The 25028-nt window shown below is 43.9% G+C and overlaps 1 protein-coding gene and 1 non-coding gene across 7 annotated transcripts in view; both read left to right on the top strand.

Annotated features, from left to right (window-relative positions):
* Nucleotides 1-25028, top strand: part of TTC7B (tetratricopeptide repeat domain 7B) — a 240709-nt gene that overhangs the window by 78358 nt on the left and 137323 nt on the right. The window contains exon 1 of one of the 6 annotated variants that reach the window (XM_059914824.1): nucleotides 5132-5297. The exons of the other annotated variants lie outside the window; for them this stretch is intronic. The gene's annotated coding sequence lies outside the window, so the exon portion shown is untranslated. Of the gene's footprint in view, nucleotides 1-5131; nucleotides 5298-25028 lie in introns of those variants that run through there. 6 annotated transcript variants of the gene reach the window in all.
* On the top strand, nucleotides 3105-3233 carry LOC132361467 (small nucleolar RNA SNORA11). Its single transcript, XR_009501755.1, has one exon. It is a non-coding gene; the product is annotated as a small nucleolar RNA SNORA11 (small nucleolar RNA).

Raw genomic sequence — 25028 nt, 5'->3', positions numbered from 1 at the left:
GGCCTCAGAGAAACAGTAGCAGCAGACAGGCTCCCACGGGCCCTGCTGGGGGTGGGAGAGAGGGGGAGGGTGCCGGCCAGGAAGCGAGGGGCCTTGGCTCGATGCACGGCCTCCGCAGGCACTGGAGCGACTTGGCCTTGTGTCCTCTGCATTCTCGCCTTCAGTACGTCTTCCTTCTGGCGGTGATAGAAGTGGTTGCTTTTTCAACTGCCGACTGCTTTGTACATTAGGAGTCAAATGCAAGGAACATGAGAAAATTCAGACACATTTCCAGTAAGCATTTCGCATGTGTCAACTTTTTGTACATGACATTTCTCGAGAGATTCAGAGAGTAAAAAGAAATGAGCCTGCACTGTGGGAGATAGTAGGAGAAAAGAAAAAGGGTAAGATGTGAAAATAGGTAACTTTGTAGGCGACAGTATGGTCGTGTAAAAGAGTAAACAGTGCAAGAACACCTAATAATCACTTTAACTGAGCTGAGGTTTCCAGGCGCATTCATTCATTCAGTAAAGTATTTATTCATTCATTTAATGAGGACTAATTGCATAGGAGCCAAGCCCTGTTCTAGCACTGGGGCTTTAATGGGGAAAAGAACAACAAAGTCCCTGCCCTCCTAGAACTTCATCTCAGGGAATTAATTAAAAGAAGCAGTCTCAGGATAGTCTGTACATGTGTGACAGGGTAAGTCCAGGTTGCCAGAAAACCAAATAAGGAGGCTGCCTGTTGAGACGGCTGCAGATTTGGGAAGGGGAGTAAAGCTTTGGAGAAGTGGGATTGAAATGATGTAGGTGCACAGATTTGGGAGAGTCAGGGGTACTTTCCAACTAGTTGGTAGAAACATGGGGTTAGAACTGTACTCAGTATTGTATATATTCTGCAGGGTATGAGGAGACCACTCTGGTTGGAGCAGAGGTTTATACAGTAATGTATGCGTTCCTATATAAACGTCCCAGCACAGGACCTGGCATGCAGTAGGTTTGGTCAGTTATCCAACATAGTTCTGCTATGTGCCAGTACTGTGCTTGGTACTGCGTTGGTGAATATAAGACACATAGTCCGGGTTCTCAGGGAGGATACAGTCTAGTGAGGGAGAAGATAATAAACAAGTAAACCAATGTTTATAATTACAAATTGTAATAAATGCTAGGAAACGAATGGGTGCAGCAAATAACAGAGGGCACCTGCTTAGGTAGGGTGGTCAGGCCAGGCCTCCTGAGGAAGTGACATGAGACCAAGACTTGAAGGATGAGAAGGAAGTAAGCATGCCACAAGCGGGAGAAAGAGTGGTGCAAGCAGAGGGCCCACCACATGTAAGGTCTTGACCCAGGAAAGTTTGATGTGTTTAGGAACCTGAAAAGAGCCCAGTGTGGCTGCAGCAGAGTTGGAGGGGGGAGAGTCACAGACCCTCTTGGTCTGGCTTACCCTGAAAAGGCAGATCTACTATGGTGGCATACACTGGGAGAGTAGTGATTGTCCAAAGAAAAATCCCCAAGTCACCAAAACAAAGGCAAGGTGACAATGGTGGGCAAGGCATTAGATGCTCACCTCAAAGATGACAGTGGTAGTAGGGACCAAGAGAAGTGGATGGATTAGAGATGTACGGTAGAACTGCTGTTGGTTGATGTGTGATCCCAACTGGTGTGGGGACTAGCTGATGAATTGGGTTTGGGGGGGAGCGGGAAGGGGAACCGAGGAATCAGGAATGACTCCCCGGTTGCAGTCGGAGCAACTGGTTAGATGGAGTGGGGACAAGGAGAGGATCAGATTCGGAAAAGGGGAAATCAGAGATTTGCCTTTGGATGTGTATCGTCTGAGAGCCTGTGAGATTTCCAAGTGGCCGTGTCGACTAGGAGGATAGATGAGCACAGGGGAGGTTGAACCTTGAGTTATAAGTTGGGAGTCTCAGCATGTTGATTATATTTAAAGCCCTGGACTGGATGAGATCTGAGAGGGACAGACCGAAAAGAGAGAAGCAAAGCCCAGGACCCAGCAGGAAACCTGCAGGAGTTGGAGTTGGGCCGAGGAGGAGGAGCCCATGGAGGAGCTGCCTGAGGTAGGAGGGACCATGTGTTCTCGTGGAAGCCTAAGGTGCCTGAAGAGGAGGAAGGGCTCACCTGATGATGCTGAGGTGTTAATAAGGGTAAATACCAAAGCACTGGATTCGATAGCATGGAAAGCCTTTGTGACCTTGAAAGGACTTTTGGTGGATGGTCAGAGCACAAGCTAGATTGGGGAAAGAGCGGCACGAGTGAAGTGGTGGCATCAGATGTGGGTCACTTTAAATAAATGTTATTTCCGTTCCTATTTCCTTTTCCAAGTTAGGGTTCTTGCTGGAAGGATGGATGGTGGAGAGATGGTGGAAGACTGAAAACCAGGCTAAGATGCAGGGAATTTATTCTTCAGGTGTGGAGAAGGATGGGGTATCAGGAAGGGCCAAGACTAGGGTAGTTCATTTGGCAGGAGTCTAGTGCCAGCAGAATCATGGCCACCATATCAGTTGGACTTGCTTCATTTTACTTGGTTTTCGGCCATAGGCTACGTTCTGATCTCAGCAAGAACCATGTATGTATTGGACTGAGAGAAAGATGGGACGATGGAGGGAGTGGGGTGGGGGGGGGGAGTCCGTGTAAGTGGGCTACTTCCTTTATTCGCAACAGCTTCAGGAGGGAAGTTTATGGACCGGTGTGAGGCCTGCAGCCTGGCCAGCCAGGACCACCTCGGTGATGCCACTTATCATTCCAGCAGTCCTGTGTCTGGAAGACTTTGGGTCAACCTAGCGAACCGTGCTAAGCACTTCCCATGAATCATTTCAGTAATAAGGAAAATTTTCATAATAGTTGAGCTGAAGGTCAGGTATAGAATCTGAAAATCCTGGAGTCCAAATGGTTAGAGCATATTTTTAAAAATCACTGCCCCTTGTAGATGAGGACTCTGAGATCCAGAGAAATCACATTCAATGATCATTTAATAAATATTTATCAAGAACCTCAGGAGGTTATTTACTAGTGCCAAACACTGTTCTAAGTGAACAGGTCAGACCCAGTCACTGCCTTGATGGGGTTTACATTTTGCTCAGGGAGACAGTCAGTAAACAAGGCAGTGCTGGGGTGCGGTCAGAGCAGGAGCCTGAAGAAATGGCTCCTCTGTTTATAACACACCTGACAGGCATCTGGGTTCATTGTGACAGGGGGCACAAAACTTGTAGCCTTCCTATGAACAAATACCCTACACATGTCCTCCTGCACCTCCAGGTGGCCGCTGAGCGGGACCAGTGAGACAGGGCTCAATATTGGAAGAAAAGCCACAGTGTTTAGTGGGGGAGTTTGCCGCCTAGAGCCTGTGGTGGGCCATGAGTGGTGTTATAGACTTAAAGGCTTTGAACCTCTCTTCTCAAGGAAAAAAAAAGATCCCATTTATATGCTATTCTGGAAAAGACCAAACAATGGAGACAATAAAAAGATCAATGGTTGCCAGGAGTTTGGGAGAGAGGGGAGATGAATACACAGCACATAGAAGTTTTTTAGAGCAGTGAAAATACTTTGTATGCCATTATAATGATGGATAGGTGTCATTATACTTTTGTCCAAACCCATGGAATGTGCAACACTATTCACTTCCTTAGAGTGAACCCTAAGGTGAACTGTGGACTTTGGGAAATTTCTGTACCTTCCTATCAATTTTGTTGTAAACCTAAAACTGCTAAAAAAAAAAAAGAAAAGAAAAAAAAAAGAATTAAACAAGGCAGTGTGATTTATTCAGGGTCACACAGCTGGTTGGTGGCCTGTGCCTCCCCCTGCTGACACCCAGCCCAGTTTCCTCAGACTGACCACGCCCAGTTAGTGCTCTCTTCTTGAAGATGGAGCTCTGGGCAGCAGAGCTGCAAGGAACACATGCGACTCAGAAAATAAGGACTTTTAAAGCCAGTCTAGATGTAATTATTGATGTAATGAAAAGCGTCAGCCAAGTCTTCTCTGTTTTGTTTCAGTGTAGACTAGGTCTGGCTCATCCCTTAATGCCATCAAAACTTTAGTATGAAAACAAAGGAGTCTTTGTCAGTTTTAATTATGAGATTCCAGGACCACTTTCCGTGATAAATTTTGGGGAATGAATTATGGGGGACAGGTAGTTGCTTTCAATGCACTGCATAAGCGCTTAGCACCCATGGTGTGTTCGAGGCCTGCGCCATCAAAGCGTTATCAGTGTTCAGCAAGGTGGGTGCATCCACGTTGGCCTGTCCTGGCTTCAGCAGAAGAACGGGGTAGGTCATTTGAAGCTTCCAAAGTACAAGGCCGGGTAGGGTGGGAGCATGGGGCGTGGGGAGGGGACCGGTGAACGAATTGGCAACTACTTGCATCTCACAAAGGCCCCTCTCCGAACGGTTTCTCCCAGCTGTAGGTTGCCTCCTTCAGCCTCCATTCAGAATTGGAATTCCCTGAAAGATGAACTGGTACAGGAGATTATTCCAGTTCTTCACCTTGGGTTTGTCCGGGATAGTGATTTTCTATTTTCATGGAGGCAGGAGGGAAGGGGGAGGTTCTTTGTTTATTCATTCACTTATTTGTTCATCCATCAAACATTTATGTGCTAGGAGCTAGGGTTGAGACAGCAAATGATCCCAGCGGATTTTCTAGTCTAACAGGAAAATAAATAACTACAAGTAGGCTTACACCTTAGGAAAGGAGAAGAAGGCAATACTGTCTCTTTAAATTTAGCCTTTCACTTTGCAAGTTTTCCCCAAAAGAGATGGTTATATAACAGTGGTGGCTAAAAAAATCAAAATTAACTTTATTTTTTTGATATTTGCCAATAACTCTTGATACGACCGGAGATTGACCCTGGAATTTTCTGCTCTAGAGGCCGATATTTGCAGGCCGACCCTTGGGTCATGCTCTGGACAGGAGCATCATTAGTGAACATACACAGCAGGAACATAACAGGGTGGTGTGAGGACTGCTGCCCAAGTCTGTTTAGTTTCAGATGATTTGTTACAACATTCACTTGTTCTGCCAGTGTTTATTCAGCTGCTACTTCTGCCAGATGTTCTCCAGGTGCTGGGGGTGAAATGGTGAGCAGCCAGACGTGCTTCTTGCTTTCAGAGAGAAACCAGGTCCTTATATTCCTGGGTGTATAACTGCACCCCGAGATGGTGCTCAGGCGGCAAGGTACCCATTTCTGTGAGAGGCCATTTGGAAATGAAGTTGACCTGGAGCTGGTGGTTAGGGGCGGTTTCCCCGAGCAAGTGACTGAGCAGAGCCTGAAGATGAATCAGTGAAGAGGAGCTTGCTCACAAAGGCAAGGTGGGATGGGAAGGGTGCTCGTGTGCTGGTTAGACCTGAAAGGATCCTAAATAGGCATCAGAGGCATCTGGTCCAGCCAACCCATCCTTTTTCTCTGCTTTGTTTTTCTCAGTATTTAACGGGCATCAAATGTACTACGAACAGTGCTTACCAGGGATCTTCTTAGGTTCAGTTAAGCATTGCGACCCACAAGACTTTCACTGGCCACACTTGGCCCTCTATCGAGACAGACCTGGAACAGAACCGTAAGTTGCCAACCAGACAGTGTCAAGGGTTTCTCTCCTGTGTGAACTGTGCTCTTGGCAGCCCTTCTGGCCACCCAGGAGCTGTTCTCTTTGCCCCTCCCTCATCAAGTGACAGCTCACGTGCTAGAGGATGAGCTTCACATGGAGTAGGGATGGGGTCTGCCCTGGCTTAACGTCTCCCTGAGGGATATGCTCAGATGTAAGTCATCACATCCAAGGAAGCCCAAAGCAGCGTTGTCCCCATCAGATATTTATAGTTCCTTCCAGTCCAGATGCAAGTTATCAGTCAGAGGTCATTTTTAATATAAGCAATGTTGCCTTGTAACATAATTGACATTCTAGCTTTATTAGGTTTCCAGGGAAACAGAACTAGAAAGTTAACCTAAGGTCAGATTCTCAAGCAGGAGAGGAAAGGAATTTGCTAACCCTTTGCCCACATTGTGTTTTTTTTTCCCTTATCTAATCTGTTTATTGTCTGTCTCCCATCACTGGAATAGATGTTCCAGGAATTTTTATCTGTTTGGTTTGGGGAGGGATCTGTACCTTGAGAGTATCTGGTATACAGTTGTACGTGAATGAATGAGTGAGTGAGTGAATGAACTTCTCATGTTCAGCCGAGATGGCTGTGGCTCACAGATGCCTGACAGTTGTGTGTTTTCTTTAAAATTAGTTCATGCAGCATGTATGTACTGAGAGCTAAGCATGCAAGCGCTGTGCTAGGTGCCGGGATGTAAGGAAGAAAAAGACAGCCTAGACGGGCCTCATGGAAGTGACCGCTCCTGTTGCTGTTTAGGGGGAGCTGTGCTCTGACCGTCCAGCTCTTCCCGCAGATGATGTCCTTCTGTTGGAAGAGGGTGAAGGGGGCCAGGTATCAAGTGGTTTCCTTGACCTCAGTAAGAAATAATACGTTTTCTGGGAAGGTCATAGGGACTTCTGCTGTCTGCCTTATCTCTGAGACTGGAGGCTATTTCCAATAATGGTGGCTTTATTATAAGACACCCCCCAAGCAGGCCTGATAGACTCTTTCTTTTCTGAGAAGCTCCCAGCTTGGTGGAAAATTGGTGCTTGTAGCCCTCCTTCCTTAAGCCTGGCATGTACACATCTGGATGGGATTCTAGCGTTCCCACAGCAGGAAAGAGAATTATCATTTTCCACGGTTTAGTGTTGAGAACATTTGCTCCCAGAGCCTCCCAGACCCGGATTTTTTTTCAGGTATGTAGCTCTTTGAGTTGAAACCTCACAGGCTGAAGTCGGACACAGAAGCATGAGAGCCTGTTTAAGCATGGCCTTTGTAGGCAGCCCCTCAAGGGCAGGCCATTGAAATGACACATGAGTGTTGGGAAGGAGGAATTCATGTCCTGTCTGGTCAAGGAGGAAGCCAGATTTTACCCTCTCTGAGCCTGTCAGACTGTGGGGAGCTTTCTCGGTAATTTAGTGGCGTCTGTGCCACAGAGCCGGTCCAGATGTATCTGCCTGGGAAGAGGGGCGGATGGGCAGGAGGGTGTTGGGAAGGCGTGCAGCATTCCTGTTTTTGGCCAGAGCAAAGCTCATCAACCTGTTCTTTCCCTTCCCCTTCCCTGGTTTAGGTGTCAAATGCGTTAATATTTTATATGAGGGCAGGGTGCGGGGGGTGGAGGCCCCAGCTCTTTTCAAGGGATATTTCCTACCTATTTCTTTTTAAGTCATCATTTTTCTCTCCATTCTTTTTTTTTTTTTTGCAGAGGTATTTTTAGTCAGCTCTTAGAGAGAGTTGCAGAGAGGTTGAGTTAAAGCCCAGAAAATGACTGAGACATCTTTGGAAAATTTATGACTTTTCTTAGGAAATACTAGAACCTTCTATTGAAAGTGAGAGGGGCCATAAATTTTCTTACAAAGACCTGCCTTTATATTTGTATAGCAATGTCTGCCATAGATCTGCACACCAATAAGGATATCTACAATATGATTGTATGTTCTCATAGCAAAATCCTGCATTAAATTGTAAGATTTTTAAAAATTAATGAATTGTTTTTTTCAATTGACATTTGGTTTTTCCACCTTCCTCTCTATTTTAGGTTTGAAGTTTTACTTTTTATTCACAGGTGACTTTGGTGGTAATTCTCTAGGCCTGGCACAGACATACTGTACCTTTTTTTTCAGCTAGCTCTTCCTTCTGTGTCTTCTCTTTGCTGGCAGGTGCTTGGTTGATGGGTATGGGAGCTGGTTCTCCTTTGAATCTCCCTGGCAAATTAGCATCAGAAGCAGCAATCTCTGCATGTTGGAAACAAGCAGTTAAAATACCAGGAAGAATGTGATGTTGTGTTTCTTCTGAAGAATACTCAGGAAAACTCATTAGCCAGACTTGGTAAAACCTCTGAATTACCCATTTTTTTTAAAGATGCAATTATACTGCTTTCAAGTACATTTTGAGCTAGTTAAAAAAAAGAAGCTATTGCCTTCTCAATTCCATGTATGTTTATTGAGAGCCTGCTGGGCACCAGTCACTAGGATAAGCTCTGGGATATGAGATGAATAAAAAATGTTCTCTGAGCTCATGGGGAAGACAAGGATGTCAACAAATAATTATAACACCTGGTGAAAAGCACTATAAAGAAGAGATGGGCTGGTGGGGGGAAGGAGAGGGAGGGGAGAAAGGAGGAAGAAGCACTTGCCTGGGTGCATTCATCAAGTTCATTAGAAGAATTGAACTTGGTCTTTGAGGGAGGGGTAAGACTTCCCCATCTCAGCGAGGCCTTGGGGGACAGGGCCGGTAGTCATGGTTGAACGCTAGAGCTACCAGGCCAGATACACGTTATGCGCTCTTGGCAGGCAGCATTGTCTAGTGGTTAAAAAGCATTGACTCTGGATCCACCTGCCTGGGTTTGAATCCTCCCTCTTACAGGCGCGGTGACCTTGGCAAGTTACTTAACCTCTCTGTGTTTCACTTTCCTCATTTGTCAACTGGGGATAATAATAGTACCTGCTTCATAGTGTTGTTAGGCAGATTAAGTGCGTTAGTAATTATAGTGTGTTTGGACAGTGGCACATGGTAAGTTTGATAAATAAATTAATAAAACCCTGCAGAGTGAAGGGTTTGTCAGCTCCCTAGAAGAAAAGGTAAGCATCAGCAGCTGAGAAGTCTGGGAAGATGATAGCAACAGTGGCAGTATAGTTTTGGGATCTTCTCATATCCTGTCATTAAAAAAGACACAGTAACCAGACAGCAAAACCAAAAACCCATGCACAACATTTACAGTGAAACTAGATGACAAGGTGTACTCATGAACCCCAAAGTACAGGCTAATGGGGACAGACTACCAACAGCTAGAGACAAGCATGTTATTTGCATTTGTGTGGGAGAAAGCAAAAGGAAACAATGGGGGATCCAAGGGTCCTGAGGACAGGAGACCCAAAAATAACCATCAAGACCACTGGAAAGCTTGTCTGGCCAATTTGGGATTAGCTGCTGAAAATGAGAGGGTTTTGCCAAGTAAGGTCTAAGGGACTGGAGCAGTCTGGCCCCTGTGAAGCCTTGAAACCGATGCACTAGGGCTTTTTGCTGGGACTGGACCCCACAATGAGGAGAATGCTGAAAGTGGAATGAAAACTGACCAAGTGACACAAGAGACAAAAGAACGATCAGGTAGAGATAAAAGTGAAGGACGGGGAGGTAGCCAGGAATTATCATAAAGCAAGATGCTATTATTATTTTTTAGCAGCTTTATTCAGTTATAATTTATATATCAAAAATTCACCTGTTGTAAATATACAGTTCAATTGTTTTAAATAAACTTACGCAAGCATTGCAGTCATTGGCACAATTCAGCTTTAGAACATTCCATCACCCTAAAAGTTCTTCATGCCTATTTGTAATCAGTCCCCATTCCTACCCGCAGCTCCAGACAACCACTTGTCTGCTCTATAGATTTGCCTTTTCCAGAAATGTCACATAAATGGGATCATAGAATATGTAGTCCTTTGTGTCTTGCTTCTTTCTCTTAGGATAACATGTTTGAGGTTTACCCACGTTGTTGCAAATATCAGTAATCACACCTTTGTATTGCTAAATAGTTTTTCCATTGTTTATCCGTTCACCAATTGATGAACATTTGGATCATTTCCACTTTGGGGCTATTATGAATAATGCTGCTATGATCATTCATGGACAAATCTTTCTGTAGACATATGTTTTCATTTTCCTTAGATAGATTCATCGGAGTGGAATTGATGGGTCATAAGTTTATGTTTAACTTTTAAGAAACTGCCAAGCTGTTTTCCTAAGTGACTGTACCATTTTACATTCCTAGCAGCAGTGTATGAGAGTTCCAGCTTCTTTCCATTCTCTTCAACACTTGGTGTTGGCAGTTTTGAAATTAAAGCCAGTCTGGTGGGTTTGTAGTGGTATCTCGTGATTTTAATTTGCATTTCCCTAATGATTAATGATGTTCAGCTGTTTTGCATGTGCCTGTTAGCTATTCTTATATCTTCTTTGGTGAAACGTTTTCAAATCTTTTGCCCTGTTTTCAATTGGATTGTCTTCTTATTATCAAGTTGTAAGAGTTCCTTATATATTCTGGATACAAGTCCTTTATCAGATATATAATTTGCAGATATTTTCTGCCAGTCTATGGCTGGTATTCATTTTTTTTAAATTATGTCATTCAGAGAGGAAAAGTTAATTTTCATGAAGTCCAACTTAACCAATTTTTCTTTTTATGGATTGTCCTTTTGGTGTCATAGCTAAGAAATTTTGGCCCAATCTAAGACCACAAAGTTTTTCTCCTGTGTTTTGTTACAGAAGTTTTATAGTTTTAGCTTTTACACGTAGGTCTCTAATCTATTTTGAGTTAATATTTGTGTATGGTGTGATGTAAGAGTCTAAGTTAAAGTTTGTTTTTTTTTTGCATTTAAATATCCAGTTATCTAAGCACCATTTGTTGAAAAGTCAACTCTTTTCCCATTAAATTGCCTTGACACTTCAGCAAAAGAATTAATTAATTGAGCATAAATATAAAGGTTTATTTCTGGAGTCTCTATTTTGTGTCATTGAGTTATATGTCTATTCTTAAGCCAATAGCACACTGTCTTGAATATGTAGCTGTATTGCAAGTTTTGAAATTAGGTAATGTAAGTTCTCTAATTTTGTTCTTTTTCAAAATTATTTTGGCTATTCTCAGTCTTTGATATTTCCATATGAATTTTAGAATCAGCTTGTCAATTTCTACCAAAAAAAAAAAAAAAAGCCTGCCAGGATTTGGATAAGGGTGGCAGTGAATCTCTAGATCAATTTAGGGAGAATTGCCACATTAACAATAGTGAATCTTCCAATCCATTGTCTCTTCTTTTATTTAGATCCTCTTTAATTTTTGTCAAAATTTTTTTGCAGTTTTTATTACACAGGTTTTGAATTTTTTGTTAAATTTGTTCCTAAGTAGTTTATTCATTTTATGTTATTGTGAATGAAGTTGTTTTCTAAATTTTATTTTCAGATTATTCTTTGCTCATATATATATATATATATATATATATATATATATATATATATACTATTGATTTCTATATATAGATGCTGTATCTTGCAACCTTGCTGAACTTGTTAACTAGTTCTTATAATTTTTTAATAGATCGATTACTTAGGATTTTTACATATGGGATCGTGTCATCTGTGAATAAAAACAGTTTTACTTCCTCCTTTCCAAACTGTATGTCTTTTACTTCTACTGTCACCTTATTGCACTGTCCCGAACCTTCAATACAATGTTGAATAGAAGTGGTGAGAGCAGACCTCTTTATCTTACTCCTGCCCGATCTTAGGGAGAAAGCGTGCAGTCTTTCACCATTAAGTAAGATGTTAGCTGTAGGTTTTTCATAGATACCTCTTTGTCTCTAGTAGTATTTCTTCACTTAAAGTCTGTCTTATCTGATATTAATATAACCACTCCAGCCATCTTGTGGTTACTGTTTACATAGTGTATCTTTTTCATCCTTTTGCTTTCAACCTATTTGTGTCTTTGAATTAAAGCACCTCTCTTGTATATCTCTTGCAGATAGCAGATAGTTGGAGCTTGCTTTTTTTATCCAGTATAAAAAAAATTGCCTTTTGATTGGAATATTTAACTCATTCACATGTAATGTAACTACTGATATGATTAGATCTACATCTGCCATTTTGCTCTTTGTTTTCTGTATGTCTCATGTCTTTTTTATTCTTTGTTCCTCCCTATGGCCCTCTTTTGGGTTAAACAAATACCTTTCAGCATTACATTTTAATTCCTCTGTTGATTTTTTACCTGTATTTTTTGAAAATTTCTATGGTGGTTCCTCTATGAATTACAAAACATATCTTAAATTATCAATCTATTTCAGTAAAATATGCAGGTTGGCTCTAATATAGCTTTATTTCCTCCCTCCTTTTGCTACTAATGTCTCTATATGTTATAAACACAACAGTGTGATATAACAATTATTTCCTCATACAGTCCTATTTTTTTAATATAAATTAAAAGAAGAAAAGATTTAAAAATATATTTAAACAATATTTTATATTTAACCACATATTTACATTTCTAGTACTCTTACTAATTTACTCCTGTGGTTTCAAAGTACCCTCTGTTGTCATTTCCTTGTAGTCTGAAGGACTTCCTTTAAAATTTTGTATTGGTCATGTCTGCTAGATATGAATTCTCCCACTTTCTGTTTATCTGGGAATGTCTTTATTTTGCCATCATTTTTGAGTGATAATTTTATGCCATGCAGAATTCTTGGTGATTTTTTTTTTTCCTCTCATCACTTTGAGTATATCTTCCACTATATTTGATGAGAAGTCACTATTAATCTTAACTGTTGTTCCCCTCTATGTGATTAATTATTTTTCTGTTGTTACTTTCAAGATTTGTTTTTCAGCAGTTTTATCATTATGTGTCTCTGTTTTTCTTCAGCCTTTTTTTTTTCTCTGTTCTTTGGATTGGATGATTTTTATTCATTTGTCTTAAGTTCAGTGATTTTTCTGCTATCTCAAAGCTTCTGTTGAGCCCATTTAGGGAATTTTTCATTTTAGTTATACTTTTTAACTCTAAAATTCCCACTTGGTTAATTTTTATAGTTTCTGTTTCTCTATTGAGATTCCCTATTTGTTGACTTGTTATTTTCTTTTAATCTTTAAATGTAGTTTCTATTAATTCTTTGGTCATACTTATAATAGGTACTTTGAAGTCTTGGCTAAATCCAATACATAGGCTCACTCAGAATGAGTTTATATTGACTACTCTTTTTTTTTTTAAGTATAGGTCATGCTTCCCTATTTCTTTGATTGTCTCATAACAGATATAGTACAACTATAAACTAAAAAATGAAAGGAGAATGCTGATAGCATATGCAGAAAATAAGTTTTTTAGCTTTTCAGTAATCATAATGATGGTGATATGATTTGATATTGTGAAATGTTTTTGTGTAACATAAAATAGAGCAGCTTAATAGTCATGGAATGTTCTAATTCTGTTATCCCCCATGTCCTTGAGAACCAGGATTCTTGGTGTGGGAGAAAGGCAAAATAAACTTAAGATGGAAGGAATCAAGGAAAAACTCTGTAGTCCTGAATTTGTTTTTTTCTAATTTAATTTTTTAAAAGTATAGTTGATTTACAATGTTGTGCCCATCTCTGCTGTATCGCAAAGGGTCTCAGTTATACGCATATAGACATTCTTTTTTTTAATATTCTTTTCCGTTATGGTTTATCACAGGATATTGTATATAGTTCCTTATGCTATACTGGAGGACCTTGTTGTTTATCCATCCTATGTATAATAGTTTACATCTGCTAATCCCACACTCCCAGTCCTGTCCTCCCCTACCCCTCTCCCCCATGGCAACCACAAGTCTGTTCTCTGTGTCTGTGAGACTGTTTCTGTTTTGTAGACAGGTTCATTTGTGCCTTATTTTATTTTATTTTTTTATTGGAGTATAATTGCTTTATAATTGTGCCATATTTTAGATTCCACATATAAGTGATATCATATGGTATATCTTTTTCTGACTTACTTCACTTAGTATGATAAACTCTAGTTGCATCCATGTTACTGCAAATGGCATTATTTCATTCTTTTTTATAGCTGAGTAGTATTCCATTGTATATATATGTACCACATCTTCTTTATCCATTTGTCTATCGATGGACATTTAGGTTTTTTCCATGACTTGGCTATTGTGAAATAGTGCTGCTATGAACATAAGGGTGCATGTATCTTTTTGAATTATAGGTTTGTTCTGGTATATGCTCAGGAGTGGGATTGCTGGATCATATGGTAATTCTATTTTTAGTTTTCTGAGGAACCTCCACCTGTTCTCCATAGTGGCTGTACCAACTTACATTCCCACCAACAGTGCAGGAGGGCTCCCTTTTCTCCATACCCTTTCCAGCATTTGCTATTTGTAGTGTAGTCCTGAATTTGAATGACTGAATTGGAAATATCAGTATGAAATCATTAGGTATCTGTGTGTGTGTGTGTGTGTGTATGTGTATTTGTGTGTGCATGTGTGTAGATATACACATATATGTTTGTGTGTGTGTGAGAGAGAGAGAGAGGAGGTCCTTTAAATAAGTCCTTCAGAGAGACAAGGAGAGGAGAGGAGGTCTGGCTCAGTGACTGACCCAGTAGCAGTGACTGTCCCTAGTGCCTAGGTTGTGATCTTGAAGTATCATTTTCCAATTTAAAAAACCTCATTCAGTTCTGGGGTAGGAAATAAATAAGACAAGCCTGTAAAATCTCTACATATCAGATAGCAAGAGAACTATCAAAGATTTCTAGCGCTATGTTTTCTGACATGGAATTCAGGCCATATATGGGACAATTTGAATTTCAAGAAGGATAAAAATTGCAATAGTCTCATCAAATATGTTTAAATTCATGAGTTCTAATTCAGTATCTAACAAAGTAGACAGAAAGAATCAAATGTTTTTCCTCCATTTACTATATGAACTGGAAAACCAAATATTAGATGAAGGGAAATACCTCCCTATAAAATTATTCCAGCTAGTAAGTGAAAATTCAGTGAGAGAATTAGAATGTCACCATTTTGTAACTCCCAGTGAATTAATGTATCTAACCATCAAGCATCAAGGGCAGCTAACAGCAAAAAAAGAGCGACAGCCTGACCCGATGTGCCTCCTGATCGAAGAACACACCACTGGCAAAGTCTTGCAAAGGGATTGAACCTGAATGGGTGAAGCCTCAAAATCCAGCTCCCAAATGCAAGAAATACAGGGAAAGGAGGAATATATCGAACTGCATGACTCTGTGGTTTTCCTATCGAACTGCATGACTGTGTGGTTTTCCAGCCAATGGGAATCTCTACAGGTCAAGCAGTTCAGATTCTTTAACTGATAAATTGTAAGGAAAAGAAAGAGGTAGAAAGGGAACCTGTAGATTAACAGAGATTTTAAAGACTCATCAAGTAAGAAAAAAATAAATGGGCAAGTGCAGGGATGTATACTTGAGTGATTAAGCCGTAAGGAATGGAATGAAGCCATGACTATGAAAGTCAGGGGGGCAGTTACTTTGGTTGGATGGAGAGGCCTGTTAACTGGGATGGGGTGAGTGACAATGATCCTTTTTTTTTTTTTAAACTTGGGTGATAGTTACAAGTGTTTTTGCCTTGTAATAATTTCTCAAGCGATATATTTGTTTTATGTGGCTTTCTGTGTCTATATTTTATCTAACAAAAAGTTAAAAAAAATAGTGGGGTGGATAGAAGGACACCGAGCAGGGGCAAGGGAAGGATCCCTGCACTGGGGGTCCCGGTCCTGGCTCCGCTGCCCGCTCAGCGCTGTTGGGCGGGCCTCTCCCATTCCCTCTCTGGGACTCAGTTTCCCTCTCTGTCAGTTGAGCGTAACGAGTCCTGTCTGCTCGCTAGGTTGGTGGGAGAACCATCTGGAACAGTGGGCTGGGGGTGGCGTGGGACCAGCTCGAGGCGATGATGGCGAACGTTTACTGAGCAGTGACTGTGGCCTCATGTGATCCTCACGGCAGCCCTGTGAGTAGCAGGTGTGCAGCTGGTCTTACCCTGGAAGACCCCGTCTCTGTCCTGAAGCAGCTGAAAGCCTCTTTTTCTTTAAAAATATTTATTTAATTTATTTATTTGGCTGCGCTGTGTCTTAGTTGCAGCTCGTGGGCTCCTTAGTTGAGGCTCGCCAGCTCCTCAGTTGCAGCATGCGAACTCCTAGCTGCGGCATGCATGTGGGATCCATGCACGGGTTCCCTGACCAGGGATCGAACACAGGCCCCTTGTATTGGGAACGTGGAGTCCCAACCACTGCGCCACCAGGGAAGTCCTCAGCAGCCGAAAGTCTTAGGGAGGCTTTCTTGATGAGAGAGGGGACTCATTTGTAATTATCTTGTCAGGGGTCATTAGTAAATGTCCGCTCTTCTGGATGGCTTAGAAGGGCTTGAAAATAGCTTATTCTGCTGAGCAAATTAAGTATTCTCCCCGCAGATCATGTTTGCCCTGCTCATGTGCTTAACAAAGCTTTTTTTCTATAGATGGTGCAAAGGTACAGTTGAGCTCACCATCTGAGTGATTGGATGTGAATTCTGACTGGGAAGGGCCACTCTTTGAGGCATATGATGAAAGCATCTGATGTAGAAGCTTGTCCTAACAAATTGTGGACAGACCCGTTTTTATATTATCATCGTTTTGTCAACGTTAGTCTCTTTGTCCATCCTGGTCCACTTCAGAGTTCTCTTTCTGCCGTGAAGGTTAGCCCACGCAGCAGAAATGCTCTGCTGTCCCTTTGTTGTCCGCCGCCACTGGCAGGGGCCATGAATCACAGCCCTTCTTCAGAGCCAAGTGTGTCCCGGTAGGAATTTGGCCTGGCCCTCGCTGTTCCCAGCCTTCCTTGCTTCTCTTCTGCCCTGTCGTGCTTTTGCTTTTGTGTCATGGGAGCTAGTCACAGTTTCCAGACTGTTTGCAGGCTTCTGCATGACAGGGATCATCAACTTTTCTGGGCACTGGAGTCAGACTGGGCCTGGGTTCAAATACCAGCTCTTCTGTCTGTGGGCTGTGTGATGATCACGGGCACGTTACATAATTTCTCTGAGCCTTTGTTTCTTCGTGTATAAAACTACAGAAGATGCTAAATAAATACTTGTCAGTTGAGAAAAAAATTTTGACCATAGTACATGATGGAAACCAGTTCTGATGTTGCAGTATTTTCTGCTAAACCAGAGGTACACAAATGTACCAGTGGCTGTCTTTGGCTTTTACCCGATAACAGTTTATGTGTGGAACGGAGGACCACGTGGGGGGTGGTGCGAGGGTTAGGGGAGGGTGGGGAATGGGAGGATTACGTGATTCTGAGCGCTGGGCCAGTGGCTTTACAGGTGTCATCTTATCCAGGCCTCAGGAGCAGGTATTAGTCCCATTTTACAGATGGGGAGGCAGGTACAGCAAGGTGAAGCCTGTTTCCCAGGCTCTTACCCCTCCCGTGGAGGCCCAGCGTCTGGTACTGTTTCCCTTCGCCTTGTTTCCAGATGTCTCACATTCCAGTCTCTGTTCTTCGTCTCATGATCACTCTCAACCTTTGCCCTTTCCTTCTTTTCTATCCCCAACTTACTAGTCTTTCCCAGCCTGACTCACAAGAACCTGTGAGGATTCCAAGCGGCACCATGCTCCCTCAAACTGGGCAATACTGCTTTGTTTTCCCTGAGAAAAATACCGGAGGCTTTTATGTGCCTGCTTCATGGCCAAGCTCCTCCTTTCCCCCCACGAGGGTGCCTGGTCTGGTTTTGAATGGGACCCTCGGGCTGACCTGGCCTGAGCGCCGCCTTCAGAGTTGCTGCCACTCCCCGTCCCCGCTCAGCTCTCCTCACCCTCATCTCTTGCCTGCTTGGCTCCTGAAGGCATTTGGACCCGTGACTCCTGGACATTTAAAGTCCTATATATATATATTTTTTTTTAAATTTTATTATTTTATTTTTGGCTGCATTGGGTCTTCATTGCTGAGTGCAGGCTTTCTCTAGTTGTGGCCATTGGGGACTACTCTTCATCGCGGTGCACGGGCTTCTCATTGCGGTGGCTTCTCTTGTTGCGGAGCACAGGCTCTAGGCACACGGGCTCAGTAGTTGTGGCTCGCGGGCTCTAGAGCACAGGCTCAGTAGTTGCGGAGCACGGGGTTAGCTGCTCCGTAGCATGTGGGATCTTCCTGGCTTGAACCCGCGTCCCCTGCATTGGCAGGCGGATTCTTAACCGCTGCGCCACCAGGGAATTCCCTAAAGTCCTGTATATATTATTTTTAAACTGAGTCCCTTGGATTTTTTCTCACTTGTCATAGCTTTTGAAATATTGTCCCCAGAGGTTGTTTTGGAAATGCAGTTCTGTTTCCTGCTATTGAAATGGAAGTGAACACTGCCCTCTTATCCTTGTATTGAACCTTCAGCTTAAGTACTGTGGTCCATCTGGACCCCCCCTTGATGTCCTCTCTGCCTTCCCCCCTCTCCACAGCCCAAGTGACTGGATGAACAGGATGCTCAAAAGTCCTTCTAACTATGTGACCCTGCGGCTTAGAATTCATGAACGTTTGAAGCCATATTGTTAGCAGACCAGTTCTACCTCCTAGATTGTTTTCCTTCTGCTTTATTACTGACATTTTAAATGAGTATTAGATTGGCCTGGTGCGCATCAGGATTCCATGTAGTAAACTATGTCCCTTCTTGGAGGCAGGCCATGGAACCCTGGCCTCTCTTGCACTCCTCATGCTACGTGTGTGTGCGTCTTCCACCTCGGGCTGGTCTTGAGCAAACACTTCCCTCTGTGGAAGTGAATGATGTTGGTGCTGAGCTTTTCTCTTGTCAGCTTTGTATCAGGCTCTCCTAGAACTTTAGTGGCTAAACCGCCTGGGCCACTAGTTTGAGCCACTAAACTACCTCTAGTGGCTCAGCCACCCAAGCTCACATTTTTGAGTTTGGACTGGCCCCTGTTGATTGATTCAGAGCAAACCTGTATTAACTGAGCCAGAACAAGAAGGACTCAACTGCTAACACCCTTGGTTCCTCTGCCTCATCTGTGTTGCCTTGGGCTCTGACCCTCGCCCTGTGGCCTTTGGCGGAGACTCTCTGCTCCTCCCCATGGACACCAGCACTCCTAGGCGATGTCGCCATCCTTTCCTGCGAGAGTGACCACAGGGCCCCAGGAAAGAGCTTTTCACTCTTCCACCTGACATCAGTCGTGTCTTTTGTCATCGTGAGCATGGTAGGCTTTCAGTAAATAGCAGAGTGAATGAATGAATCAAACTGGGGAATATCTTTTTTTTTTCTTCAAAATTAAATGACTCCAAAGAAGTAAAACAGACTTTCATGTCTGTGCATTGACTGGAAGGTAGATTCCAGAATTCCAAAACTGTTTGGATCAATGGCAGAGTTTTGAGGATAATAGTGATAATCATGGTGAATGCTTAAAAAGCACTTAACTCCGTGTATGAACTCATTTAATTCCTACAGCCAGTCTATGAGGTGGGTACATTTGTTCTCACCATTCTACAGATGAGGAAACCGAGGCAAGCACTTGCCCAAGGTCAACAACTAGTTAGGTGGAAAAGCTTGGGTCTGAGCCCAGACTGACTCCAGAGTCCGCGTTCTATTTTGCCTAAGTTTGAGGACGTAGATTAGATGAGTACGTGGATTTCCAGGTGGGTGCTTTGAAGAGCGAGCCTCATGTGTTAGACGTGCTCTGGTTTGTTTGTTAAAAGTGCTGTGAGATTGAGGAGTCCAGCTCTGCGTTAGGTACTGTGAGGCCTCTCGGGTCAAGTTGAGCCTCGTTACGATCCAGGTCTGCGGGAGGAAGCACGTTCGTTGGCCGGCCCAGCATTGCATCCCCGGGGTCCTCTCCTCGTGCGCAGTGGACACTCGCTGTGTATTATTTGAATGAGGATTGATATCCTTTGACTCATTTCCAAAGGTTGAAAGGAAGGAGGATGGGAGAGGAGCAGGCCTTTCCGTATCCCTTGTTTCCCCAGAGCCTGGGGGTCGGGATGAGGGGAGGGAATGGGTAGGAGGGTGCGTAGTCCTTCCGTCTGAGCCCCTATGGCAGTTTGTCCGGCTGTCATACGTCACAGGCAGGACAGCTTGTCTGGCTGTCACATGTCACAGGCGTGAGCACCTGCTCGCTGTGCTGTGGCTGCCTGGCCAGCTGACTAGGGCGCCTGGGTTGCTCTGCTTTTGTCACGAGGAAGCCCTCGTTGCCAGGGTGGTCAAAAAAATGTTGTTAAGCCTAGTATGACTCTCATTAGGTTTGAAATGAGACTTACGGAAGTTTCGCCCGCTTGCTCAGGTCCCGGCGTGCACGGTTGTCACACCCTCCATTGCTATATCTAGGTTGCAGCTGGCTCGCTCCAGTGATCAGAGAGAGTCCTTTGCTAATGAGGCCAAGGTTGTGGGTTTGATCCCTGGCCCTTGACTACAGCAAGCCATCTGTCTTCACAAATGCATGTCACTGGATCTGAGGCAAGGAGTGTGCACAGAGGGAGAAGCTGGAATCCATTCTGGGAAAAACAGCTCCCTGACAGCCGGCCAGAAGTGGGCTTCCGTACTGTGAAGGATGTCTTTTTCTTCTCCCACTTTCCGGATCTGGACTTCTGGTTTCGATTCCAGACTCTTTCCACATAGATGATACTAAGGGTTGTGTAAATGAAGGGGAAGCAATTCCCAAGCCTGAGAACGAAGAGAAATTGACCTAGGGATACATGATACATTTGTGTTTTTCTAGGGTTGTAAGTGTTGACAGTGTCCAGGCGCTGACAGGGTGGATCTCCTGGTGTAAGAAGGATCTCTTCAGTTGTCCTCTTTGTGATCACAAACATGGTTTTCAGCCAGGAGATGGGGAAGGGGATTTCAGAATGTAAGATTGCCCTCACCCCGCAAAAAGCTTGCTGAGTGAGGGTCACTGGGTACCTGGTTGGCTCTGTGAGGCAGTTGGGACAAGAACAGGTGAGTACGAGAGGGCCTGTGCTCTCAAGATGACCGCAGACATAAATACAAAGGAAAAGCACAGGTTTAGTGCTGTCCACACTCAAAATAGGTATAAACTTGGACTTCCCTGGTGGCGCAGTGGTTGAGAATCCACCTGCCAGTGCAGGGGACACAGGTTCGAGCCCTGGTCCGGGAAGATGCCACATGCCGCGGAGCAACTAAGCCAGTGCGCCACAACTGCTGAGCCCACGCTCTAGAGCCCACGAACCATGACTACTGAGCCAGCGTGCCACAACTACTGAGCCCACATGCCACAGCTACTGAGCCCATGTGCCATAGCTACTGAGCCCACGTGCCACAACTACTAAGCCCACGTGCCACAGCTACTGAAGCCCGTGCACCTAGAGCCCATGCTCCGCAACAAGAGAAGCCACCGCAATGAGAAGCCCGTGCACCACAACGAAGAGTAGGCCCCTCCTGCCCCAACTAGAGAAAGCCCATGTGCAGCAACGAAGACCCAACGCAGCCAAAAATAAATAAATAAATAAATAAAATTTTAAAAAAAAATGTACAAACTTGTTGGCCACACCAGGAGGCAGTGTCGTGTCTTCCTGGGGAAGCTCAGAAAAGGTTCTCAAAGGTGGCCTTTGACCTGGGTCTTGAAGGATGACTTAGGACTCCTTAAAGAGAGAGAGGAGCATGTGGAAAGGCACCTGGGCAGCAAGGTTTCCCTGAACTGTCTGAAAGGTTTTTTCAAAAGTCTCGAAATCCTCATTATCCACAGAACCCTCTAGAAGCTGTCAGGCTGGGCATGCCTGGGTACGTTGCTTGCTACAGGTGTGTCCCTGCTCTCCCAGGCACCCATGCTGCAACCACGACTGAGGATGCATGAGACGTATTCTGTTTAAAGGGAGCTGGCTGTGCTGCCTGTCAGTCCATGTGCAGTGAGAACGAAGCGGGTAAGAGACAGGTAGAAAATGCATCCCCTTGGGGTCGTGGTTCACTCAGCTCATGGTAGTTCTGAATTTCATTCATTCAACACATATTTATTGAGCACTTTCGGGATGCCAGCTCTGTTTGAGGGGCTTGGGATATGGCAGTGAGCAAAACAAAGATCTTGGTCCTCACGGCGCTTATGTTCTTATGGGGGATGTGAAGCCATTCAAGCTTCCTGGTGCTTGTCCCGTGTTCACCAGTGTATCCTCAGGGATGAGCCTGGAACCCGATATGTAATAGTGCTCAGTAATTATTGAAATAACCTACTGCTTAAGAGATTCAGAAGCGCCGGTTGGTAAGAAAGAACATGGAAAAAGCCAAACGATTTCTTAGCTCTGAGAGATCTACTGTGTTGACTTGTTCTAAAATTGATCTTTAGTTATAAAGTTCTCCACCACAGAGAAGGAGAAAAAATACTGAACCTACGCTGGCAGTGGTACCTTTCCCTTGTTACCCAGGAATTTGACATCCAGTATTTTATTCACATCAGAACTTTTTAGTTTGCAATGACAATGACAGTTGAGATTGAATTTAAGTGCATTGGTGGCCTGGGCCAAACTCTGAGGTTAGAAGAGAATTTGGAAGGACAGCTTAAGGGAAGAATTGTATTTTCCCACCCTGCTCCCAAGAAGTGAACATAAAAAAATGTAAAAAAAAAATATATTGAGCTTGCAGTTGAAATAGCTGCCCATCACAAGGTGAAATAGTTCTCCCATCTCCGAGTTTCTCCCAGCCTTGGTTTTCCATTTGGATTTGGATTTTGGAACTCTGGCTTCCTTCCCGTATACGTTTCCCCCTTGGTTTGATTGTAGGTTTGTACGTCAGAATGTACATTTCAGAGACCAGCCTTCAGAAGTGCTGCTTTCAGGCCCCAAAGGGTCAAGAGGGAGGCCAAGTGCTGGCCAGTCAATGCCCTCCCTGGGTGTCCTCAAGAAGTCATGCTTCTGCACTGACCTAAGGGCCAGCACACGAGACCTGGAAGGAGGAGGCTCAGGGGGAGGAGGATGAAACCTGATGGAAAAGGGAGAAGAGAAGGAAAAAAGGAAGTAGGTCAAGGGAGGATTAGAACGTGTCCCTGTGAACCGTGGATGGGCTTTCCTTTGCCTGGGTTTGCACAAGAGCAAGGCTGAAGACCTTGCTGGCCTCAGAGCTCAGCTGGCCTGAGCCCTCCCTGCTGGGCTGGGGACAGTCAGTGATGTTGGCAGGTTTTGCCTGCCTGTTGGGCTGAACAACCAGCTGGTGCTCAAGGGACTTGCAGGCCCTTTCTCCTTGGTAAGAGCTTAGCTGTTGGGAACCGTTCCACGTGGAGGGAAGCGCACCCAGCTCAGGAAGCGAGGTGCAGGAGGTGAACCCCAAGTTCTGACAGCTTGCCAGTGCCTGCTGCTAGAATGCTGACCAGAACATTCCTTTTAAGAATCGTTTACCATAATGGATTTTGACATCATTGCACTCTCTCAGTCAAGGGTGTTGAAATGGAACAAATGACCTCACGTCAAGGGTCTGTGGAAACCCTCAGAACCGGGGAAATTCCTTGTCTCTCTTCTCTTCATTTTGGAGTGGAGTTTTTAAGCAGCGATTCATTCCAGATAGTTCATGGGTCTCCACATTTTACGAATAAACTAATAGTTTAGAGACATGAAAACAATCATGTGGCTTTTGTTTATTTCCCTCAAATTGGGGTATTTCATAGCCTTTAGAATGTAATTCTTGCAAGTTAATTCCTTTTTTTGTTCCTTTCTATCATGATTATCCATCTAGCTTAAAAAAATTTTTTTCTGCTGTCATGGCAACGGTGGAAATGATTGCTTGAATAAAATTATGTGACTAAAACCATGTATGAATGGTATAAGAGTGGCTGAGAATTGTACGTCTTTGCGTTTAGGATATTTAAGCTGGGCGATCTCTCCCCTCCAGCCCCCCTCCCTCCTGCCCTGTGGGTGGGCAGGCAGCCTCATGGTTGTCCTGAAGGTGCCGTTTGACCAGCACAGCCGGAGGCCTCCTGAGACATTCTGCGGTTCCTGCAGATCCGCTGTTTACAAGCAGGATTCCTCCCAGCTTCAGGGAGAATCTGATTCTGAATCCTAACCTCTTCCCAGAAGTAAACTGGAAGCAGTTTGAGAAAAACTTGAATTTGCCTCAAAGGCAGTGTCCATGCGTCAGGCATACGCCCTCAGCTGCTACCGGTTTGGCCTCCTGTGCGGCGTCCCCTCGGTCACGGGAACTTCCTGCAGTCGCCACCAGAGGGCCTCGGTCCTGCACGGGAGAAACCACCTCGGCCTCAGAGGGGAGTAGAATTTCTCTACCCGTCGGTTCTCATTTAGGGCAGCTGAGGCCTCACCCTTGGACACCAGGCTGCTTCACCTGGGCCAGCAGATTTTCTTTTCCGTTTTGAACCAGTTCCTAGGAGAATCTCATTAGCTGGAAGCACTGGAACACATCCGATTTGTATTATGTATATATATTAATTTTCATATTAATGGTGTAAAACATAGACCTTTCTTTTTTTTTTTTTTTTTTCTGGTTTTTTTTTTTTTTTTTTTTTGCCATTTAAAGATGTGCTTTACAATGTAGGGGTGGGAGAGGTGCCATTGGTGAATTTTTTTTTTTTTTTTTTTTTTTTTCACACACACACACTGTATTTTATTTTTACAAGAGATAAATCGACTGACACCAAGCATTGTACATGGATGACCACAACAAAAGCAACAATGATTGCAATTACCAAACATGAAACACACTCATACTATGCATAGACCTTTCTTGTATGCATATTTTGTTCTTTCTTCTAGAGTCGCACTTCAATTTGAGGGCTCACATTTCTTTTGTCAGGAAGGTGAGAGGTTGGGTAGAAAGGCCCCAGCTCGCCCTCTCACTGGGTGTGGAGGTCTGAGCAAGCCGTTTCTCTTCTGTGTGCCAGCGGACTAGGTTGTGTCGGATCACTTATAGCTAGACAATTCTGTGCTTCCGTAACCGGGTAGGTATCTCACTCTGCAAAGAGGGCCTGGGAGACGTTCCAAATGGCCAATTCCCATCGGATGACCTTCCCTGACTTATAACATATAGATTTGATACTGCCTACTCAAGGCCTAATTTCCACCCTGCTAAAACATCCCTTTAAACCTGGGTCTCCAACTCTATTGTCCCAGTCCCACCTTATTTCACACAGTTCAAAACGCCATTCTTTTTGTACGTAGTAGGAGCTTAATCTGCGATTCTGGAATAAAATGAGACTGCTCTGTCCTGCCCATCCCTTTTTTCAGCTGTAGCTGTTTTCTCCCCACCATGTTACTTAACAGAACCGAGCTTCAGTCCAAAGCAAATGTACTCTGGTGCCTGTGAACACAGATCCCATAAAAGCAAATGAAGGGGAAAGCAGCAGCGTAGATTGCATGTCCCAGGGCCTGTTACCTAATTTTTATTCACGTCTCCTTTAGTGCTGCCTGGACCGCCAAGCACAAGCCTCTCTTTTTATGCCACCGTAAAGCTTCTGATCTGGTATCATCTGATATGTGTGGGTGAGAGGAATATGGGAGTATTGATGTATCTGTGCCAAT

The sequence above is a fragment of the Balaenoptera ricei genome, chromosome 2, assembly GCF_028023285.1.
Source record: "Balaenoptera ricei isolate mBalRic1 chromosome 2, mBalRic1.hap2, whole genome shotgun sequence".
Taxonomy (NCBI): Eukaryota; Metazoa; Chordata; class Mammalia; order Artiodactyla; family Balaenopteridae; genus Balaenoptera; species Balaenoptera ricei.
The sequence above is the reverse complement of the archived record's forward strand: the minus strand, read 5'-3'. Positions and strand labels throughout refer to the sequence as shown.